The sequence below is a fragment of the Echinops telfairi genome, unplaced genomic scaffold, assembly GCF_000313985.2.
Source record: "Echinops telfairi isolate 266 unplaced genomic scaffold, ASM31398v2 ScPeMD7_2010;HRSCAF=2546, whole genome shotgun sequence".
NCBI lineage: Eukaryota > Metazoa > Chordata > Mammalia > Afrosoricida > Tenrecidae > Echinops > Echinops telfairi.
Window position 1 is genome coordinate 20,279,855 of NW_022105908.1, and position 8,706 is coordinate 20,288,560.

At 49.5% G+C, this 8,706-nt stretch overlaps 1 protein-coding gene across 1 annotated transcript in view; it reads left to right on the forward strand.

The window, feature by feature from the left end:
• YBX2 (Y-box binding protein 2) overlaps positions 1-8,706 on the forward strand; it is a 31,763-nt gene that overhangs the window by 16,219 nt on the left and 6,838 nt on the right. The window lies entirely within an intron of this gene.

The following is an 8,706-nucleotide window of genomic DNA, read 5'->3' on the forward strand; positions in this document are numbered from 1 at the left end:
CTTCAAGCCTTTAAGACCCCAGATGCTATATCTTTTGATATCCAGGCACCATCAGCTTTCTTCACCACATTTGCTTATGCACCCGCTTTATCTTCTGTGATCGTGTTGGGAAAGTGAGCATCACAGAATGCCAGGTTATTTAGAACAAAGTGTTCTTGCATTGAGAGAGTACTTGAGTAGAGGCCCAATGTCCGCCTGCTACCTTAATACTTATCATATAAATATATGTACATAGATTTATTTCACTATCATTATATATAAATATATTCACCAAAAAATAAAAATATATATTCACAAATGTACATGCTTTTATTAAACCTCTATAAATGTCCATAGGTACATAGTTTTACTGTCAATATTTCATTATGTTTCTTACCCTTTTTCTCTAAGTACTATGTTTTTGAAATCCTTCTAGTTTGCCATCATATATCAATCTCTTGCTTCTACTTGTTGCATAATACTCCATAATGCACACCCATGCCTCGTTTTACCCGTCACCTTCCCGGTAGTGGAGGTTCATGTTGACTTCAATTTCCCACCATCACACCATTCTGCATGTCTTCCTTTGGACCTGTAAGAGCTTCACTTGGGATCATGTACCCAAAGATGAATTGCTGGGTCACAGTGCATGCATTAAAAAAAATTTTTTTTTAGTGCATGCATTTTTTAAATGTCCCTGGTGGCGGTGGTGATGGAAATAACATCGCAGAAAGAGCATTCTGGCTGCCTTCGTTCATTTCAAGGGATACTTACTGATCACCTACTAGGTTCCCGGTACAGTTTTAGGTGCTGATAATACAGCAGTAGACAAGACAGACAAGATCTCAGTCTCACCTCAAAGTCCATCGGTGGGCAACTGAACACCCCCTTACTGAAGGGTTGTGGGGAGGAGATGAGCCAATCAGGGTGCAGGGCCGCAACGATGAAACATATAACTTTCCTCTAGTTCTTTAATGCTCCCCCCACCCACTATCATGATCCCAATTCTACCTTACAAATCTGGCTAGACCAGAGGATATACATTGGTACAGATAGGAACTGGAAATACAGGGAATTCAGGACAGATGACTCCTTCAGGACCAGTGGTGAGAGGGGCGATACCTGGAGGGTGAAGGGAATGTGGGGTGGAAAGGGGGAATCGATTACAAGAATCTAAGTATTGCCTCCTCCCTGGGGGACGGACAGCAGAGAAGAGGACGGAGGGAGACGTCGGACAGTGTAACTATGACAAAACTATAATAATCTATGAATTATGAAGGGTTCATGAGGGAGGGGGGAAATGAGCAACTGATATTAAGGGCTAAAGTAGAAGGCAAATGTTTTGAGAATGATGAGGGCAACAAATGTACATATGTGCACAATGGATGTATGTATGGATTTTGATAAGAATTGTACGAGCCCCCAATAAAATAATTTTTAAAAAATCTCAGTCTCACAAAATACAGACTGTAAAATGAACAAGAAAATATCAGGTACTGATTCATATAGTGAAAATAAAGCAGGTGGTCGTGCAGACTGCCTGAGGGTTACTTGCTTGTGAGGTGCTTCATGGGAAATGGGTTGCAAGAGGGGAACCATTAGCAGCAGGGAGACCAGGTCCTCAGAAGGTGATCACAGTGATTCATCTGAAAGGTGTTGACAGCATGCGTGAGATGGGCAGTGGAATGGGGCGAAATCCATGCAGGTGAGAACGAAGAACTGTTGGAACCTAGAGATGGGCACGGGTCTTGAAGGAGGAGAGGCAGGTGCCCTTCACATTCAGTCAGCCGTTGGTCATCATGGGTCTGGAGCTCAGCAGGGTGATGTAGACTTGAGGATTATCCACATTGGGGTTGTACTGGAAGTTGTGGGAGTCGATGAGCTACTCACGGGAGAGGTTAGAGACTCAGAACAAAGAAAGAGTGAACGATGGCGCCTGTGGACCCTAGCCTTTATGAAGGGGCGAGTACAAGAGGAAGGAGAGGAAGCCTGGAAGGAAAAGACCTTCAGGTGGATCTGCCATGTGCACACAGGCAGAGCAGGTATGTGTGCCTGGAGCCTTATAATTCCAGATGTTAGCATGCTTCCTGAAAGCTGGGCCGAGGGGAGAAGCAGAAGCACAGTAACAGTTTATCAGGAGCTTGAAGAGACGACGGATACCCTCAGGCACAGTGGTGGGAGTAGCGATACATGAGCGCAGGGAGAGGGGGGGAGAAAGGGGGGAGCTGATCACAAAGTTGGACATATAACGCACACACCCCACAGGGGGACGAATAATAGAAATGTGGGTGAAGACACGAAATAACAATAATAATATAAACAATAATAATATATAATTGATCAAGGATTCATGCGGTGCGAGGGCCCGGGAAGGAGGGGAAAATAGAGGAGCTGATACCAAGGGCTCAAGCAGAAAGAAAATGTTTTGGAAATGACGACGGCAACCTATGTACACGTGTGCTTGACACGACGAATGATGGATTGTTATAAGATCTGTAAAAGCCTCCCAACCAAGTAATTTAAAAAAAAGAAAGATCTTGGGGGAAAAAGGCAAATTTGGAAGGAGAAACCAGACATATGGAAAGTTCTCGAGGGAATGTCTGGCCACAGTATTATTGAAGAAGTACAGCCAACAGTGGCTGGAGGCTGGTAGATAAGAAGGCGGTCTCTGGAAGCTCCGGTAGGTAAGAGGATGATAATGAAATGTGTGAAGACGGCAGCTCGAGAGCCAGCAAGGGGGAACACGCTCAGCATCTCTCAAACGGAACAAGACGAAGAAGAAAAACATCAACCCTCGTGCTAAATACTGAAGGATTGTCTGGGCTCCTTCGAAGCAAGGTGGAGAATTGGTCTCACATACGTGGGACAAGTTATCAGGTGAGACCCGTCCCTGGAAAAGGACATCATGCTTGGGACAGTAGAAGAGGGTCGGAAGAGAGGGAGGCCCTGGACAAGATGGATGGACCCAGGGGCTGCAACAATGGGCTGCAACACAACAACAAGTGTGAGGACGGTGCAGGGTCAGACAGGGGTTTGTCCTGTTGTGCACAGGGTCGCAAGGGTCTGCAGCGACTCGATGGCACCCAGCCAGCACCACGGCTGTGACTATCAGGAAAGGAGGGGCTTGCAAGACGGACACGGTAAGTCAGGATGTGGGATGGAGCAGACGGACCGGGAAAGGATGGAGAAAAGGCCATGGGCCTGGCAGTGCGATGAGAGTCTGCACAGAGGCTTCATTTAGTCCACGGGGCATTCAGTGATCACCTACCAGGCACCAGACATGGGTTTAGGGACTGAGAATACAGCAGTGAAAGACAGGCAAGGTCCCAATCAATCTTAAACCTTATAAACCCTGAAACAAATGAACAAGAAAAGGTTAGGTGATAACAAATATGATACAGCAGCAGTAAAAGCGGCTAAAAGTAGAGAAGACCAATATTTTATTGCCTGTGCAAAGACTGTGTGGACCATAACACATTAGGCATAACCTTGCAAAGAATGAGCATTCTAGAACACTCGATTGTGTTCATGCAGAGCCTGCACCTAGACCAAAAGGCAGTCATTTGAGCCGAACAAGAGGGTACTCCATGGTTTGAAGTCAGGAAAGACTATTTCTGCACCACACTTATTCACTCTGTCTAGTGAGTAAATATTCCAGGCAGCTGGGCTACAGGTGAAGAAGAATGCAGCTTCAGGACCGGAGGAAGACGCGTTAGCAACCTGTGAAAGTAGAGCATTTGAAGCACTCACTGATGGAGATCGAAGACTGAAGCCTTCAGTGTGGATTATGCCCAACCTAATGAAAGCAAAAATCCTCACAATTAGATCAATAACCAGCATTCTGACAGAAAAGATGGTCAAGGATCTCGTTTGACTTGGATCCACAATCAATGCTCATGGAAGCGGAAGTTTAGAAGTCAAACAACGGATTGCATTCGACAAATCAAAGGCAAAAGATCCCTTTAAAGGGTTCAAAAGCAAACATGTCACTTTGCGGACTGAAATTCACCTGACCAAAGCCCTGGTCATTTCCATCGTCTCATACACCTGAAAGCTGCCCAGTGATTATATAATAAGGAAAAAGAAGAATTGATGCTTTTGAATTATGGTTCTGCCAAGAATATTGAATATACCATTGTGGTAGTTGTACAATTTTATGTCAACCTGATAAAAGAATGAAGGGGTGGAGTCTAGCCTGTCAATCAGGCCACAGTCTGACTGATCCCTCCTTGTGGGCGTGGCCTTCTCATGAGGATTCTGGCAACTCCTGCCTTCCTCCCTGGAGGCATGACATACACTCTCTCTGCTAGACATTCCTGTTGACAAGTCCCATGAAGTCACACTGATGGCAGCCAGAGCCCTGGACCTGGGGGAGCCACATGGAGACCCACGCCAGTGCTGAGATGCTTCCACCACCACTGGATCCACAAGACTTCCCACCCACTGGCCTGTGATCTTTCTGCATTTGGCATCATTGCATGTGCTGTGTGAGTCTGAAGAGCAATTTATAGACTGGTATCAGACATACGGGCTAATATCAGACTTATGGACTTGATCTGGTCTGGGCTGGGATGTTTTCTTAATATGCAATGGCTCTTTGGTATAAAGCTCTCTCTTGCACACATGAGTGTCCCTGGATTTGTTTCTCTAGTCAACTCGGACTGACAGAACCGTGAACTTCCAGAAGAATGCACAAATCTGTTTTGGAAAAAGGACGGTGAGACCACTCCTCATAAAGGAGGTTCGGAGAGACTTCTTCTATACTTTGGACATGTTCTCAGGAGGCAGCGGGTCCTGGAGAAGGACACCGGGCCTGTGAAGAAGAGGCTCGGTGAACAAGAGGATGACGCTCCAACTAACAGACTGACCCAGTGGCTCACACAGCTGCATTTGTGAGGAAGGCACAGGACAGGGCGGTGCTTCCTTCTGTTGTACATGGGATGCAACCAGGGGAACCAACGTGATGGCCCGGAATGACAATAAGAAGGAATGAACTGGGAAGGAGAAAAAGAAACTCTGGAACATTCTGTAGCACCCATCATTGCTACTGAGTCACCATTGAGCCCACCCCGATTCCTAGCAACCCCGTAGGATAGAGCAGGCCTGCTCCTTCGGGTCTCAGAAGTTGTCAGCCTTTATAGGAGTAGACAGCCTCAGCTTTCCCCTGAGGAGCAGCTGGTGGGTTCGGACTGCTGACTTTGCAGTTAGCAGCCCAGTGTGTAGCTCACTATACCCACCAGGCTTCTTCTGTCTGTTACAGTTTAGAGTCCATGTGAGAAATAATTCGGAAAAAAGAAAGACAGACAGACAGAAAGAAAGAAAGAACTCAAGCAGGTATCAGAGGAGAGAAAAAGTAAACTTTGATTTAGGCTGCATTGAGAGAGTTGGGGCAAGGTTTGCTGGGGGGCACAGGTGATACTATCTTTCAAATCTTATCTCAATTTGAGACCATAAATGTTCACCTTTGCTGAGCCTGGGCATATGGAGAGACTCTTAAGACAAGGGAGGAAGCGAGGGGAAACACTGAGGAGCTGATGCCAGGGGCTGAGGTGGAGAGCAAATGTTTTCAGAAGGATGAGGGCAATGAAGGTACAGATGTGCTTGACACAATTGCTGTATGTATGGATTGTGATAAATAAAATAACACGATTAAAAAAAGACAAATAAGGAATGAGCATTAAAGCATGGTTGTTTGGGGCTGAGTGGTGATGGCATAAGAGAGCGGAGAAACTAGAGGCGCTGAATTGTGAGCCTGCTGAGTTTCAGAAGACTGGGTGGAGTGTGACTGCTGAAGCCAAGTGCAGCCAGCACAAGGGAGAGGAGAGGTGTTGGACACATCAGTTTTGGGTAGCCACTGAAGCCAGGGGCGGGGGCGATATGGCTGGCGAAGAGAAGAACCCCCAGGTTTTTCTCCTTTCATCCCTGAAGCTGAGCAGAGTCAGGCCTGGTTGGCACTTGAATGGAAAGCAGATAAAAAACAGTGAAGCCAGGCGGGTGAGGGACACCTTTAGGTGGGCCGGAGCAAACAGATAGGGCGTAACAGAAAAAGGGGAAGCCTTTCCCTACGATGCCTGAAACTAGAGGGGCGGGGAGGGGGTGTTAAATGACCAGAAGTGTACTTGCATAAACCTTCTGGCTGAACAGGCCGTTCATTGCATCTCTGCTAATTTCATGAGGTCAGAAAGCACGTGACTGCTTTACAGGGTGCTGTTTCTGGCCTGCATGTCATTTACCCGGTTTACATTCCTCTGTCTCCTGGTCTCCTGACCTAACTGTAGTCCTTACTAGAAACCGACCCCTTCCCAACCGGTCCACACCGGAGCTTCCCCTGTTACGACCACAAGTTTTCTCACACTGTGAGATCTACTAGCCTCCGGATGCAGGGTCTGCGACTCTAATCTCTACCGCCACCCCTGAGTTTAGGGCCTGCATGACGTAGGTAAATTGGTTCTTAAGAGACTGATGGTAGTCACTCATTTTTTAATCATTCACCACCTTGCCTTAGGATTTAGAAAAGCTTTTCTCATCTTATCTTATTTTAATGTCCACTGTGCCCGATGCTATGGGATACAATTCTCAATTCCTGGGGGTGAGGCGGGTGAGGTGCCAGACCCGCGGCCTGCGGGGCGCGCCCGGCAGAGGGCGAGCGGGGGCCGGGAGAGGCCGGGCTGTGGTTCTGCGCCGGGCAGGCACCCAGCCTGGAGAGGAGCGCGAGTCCAGCACTGGGAACGGGAACGTATTTGTGGCCGAGGGCCGCTTATGGGCACGTGTGCTGTCCCGAGCACGCTTTCCTGGCTAAAAATAAAGCGCAGTTGGGAGCAGCCAACCTGGGGGTGTGTGGGACTCGGCCTGACCGGCGAAACAGCATTGTTCTGGGAGGGAGATTGAGGCTCCTGGGCTGGATTTCCCAGGTTCCTGAAAGATTTGGGACAAGCCTTGCACTTGTCCTCAGTCTTATCTCTGGCATGGGGACCATTCATTTATTCAGCAAATACTGAGTGCCCGTGTGGCACCAGTTACTGGTCCAGGCACCAGGCACGAATACAAAATTAAAAAGTTTGTATTGGCTATTGACCGGCGCCCTGGTGTTGTAGTAGTTACACGTTGGTCTGCAGTTCGAAACCACCAGCCGCCCTGGGGGAGAGGGACAGGGCTTTCTTCTCAGAGGTCCAGTCTTGGAAACTCCCAGGGGGCACTTCTACCCTGCCCTATGGAGTCTCTATGAGTCCGAATGGACTCGATGGCAGTGAGTTTGTTTTACTTGTATTTGCTATCAGGAACCCTGGTGGCGCGGTGGGCTACAGGTTGAGCTGCTAAACGCAAGGTCAGAAGTTCGAATCCACATTGGCTCCATAAGGGAACGATGGGGCTTTCTACTCCTGCAAAGATTTCCAGCCTGGGAAGCCCTATGGGGCAATTCTGCCTTATAAGGTCACTTTCAATGGAATCCACCGGAAGGCAGTGGGTTATTGGCTGTGGAGCTTACTCTGCTCAGAGGGCAGCTATGAGTCATCCTTAACTGATGCCAGTTACACGTACTGGGGGTGGGGAATAGGGTGGAGCGAATAAATAAGCCAACGAGTAAGATTACGTCATATTTTTAAAAATGTCTTGAGCAAAATACAGAGTAAGTGATAGTGAGCTGGCACTTAGAGCCACCTGAGAGACGCGGAGGTGGCACGTTCGAGGCAGAGGATGGTGCAAGTGAAAAAGGCCGGCGTTAGCTGTACGAGCCCCCATAATATGATTTAAATAAATAAGAGAGAAAGAAAAAAAGGCCAGAGTTGAGCGAATCCTGGTCCGCTGGAGGCGGGACAGGGCTGAGGGCTGGAAGCTGGGAGAGGGACGCCCGCCTGCTGCAGGCCAAGGCGCCCAGCTTGTGGAAGACCCTGAATCTGCAGCAGTAGAAATACAAGCAGCGGAAGGGCGGGATCCCGATAGGAAAGGGTTCCCGAGAGCGTCCTGGGCCAATGGGCTGTGATTAGGGTGTTGGTAACAGGGTGCATTGATGAAAACTCAGCAAATCTTAACACTGGAGATCTGGGCATTTTATGTAAAATATCCCCGAAAAGCAAATAACATAAAAGTGAGGGCTCCGGATGGTGAGTGAGAGCAACTGTTAGCAGCTGCTCGGCTTCGCTTCCCCGCAGGCCCTATGGGTGGACAATGCGGTCCCGGGGGCTGGGACGGGGACGTCCTCCCCAGGGTATCCAGAGTGGGAGAGGGGAAGGCGTCTACACCAGGTAGGGTCCGCATATCGGGTGGAGGTCGCAGCTCGCCTCGTAAGGGTACTCTCCACCACAACCCAGGCTGAGGGTCTCGCCCCTTCCTCCCTCGCTTGCCCTGGTCGTCAACAGCAACCCTGCCGTCACGCCCCTGGCCCCGCCCTTCGTGCAAAGGCCAGGTGGCGGTTGGGGCGGGACGAGCCCGTTTGATTTCCCGCGGCCGGTGGAAAGGGGCGGGGGGAGGGGGTAAGGGCCTGTAGACCAATGAGTGGGGCGAGGGATCGTCACGTGGCACATGAGGGCGGGGCCTAGGTGTACTTACTGAGCCGCGGGCGGGGGCCTTGGCCCCGGTGCGAAGTCCAGGAGGCGGGGTCTGCGTGCGGGGCCGGGCAAGCTGCTCGCCTAGGATTGGCCTCTGGCCGGGAGGCGGGGCCTGCGTGCGCAGGGGCAGCGGGCTGCGATTGGCTCCGGCCCTCGGCCCGCTGCGGGCTTGCGGGCGAGG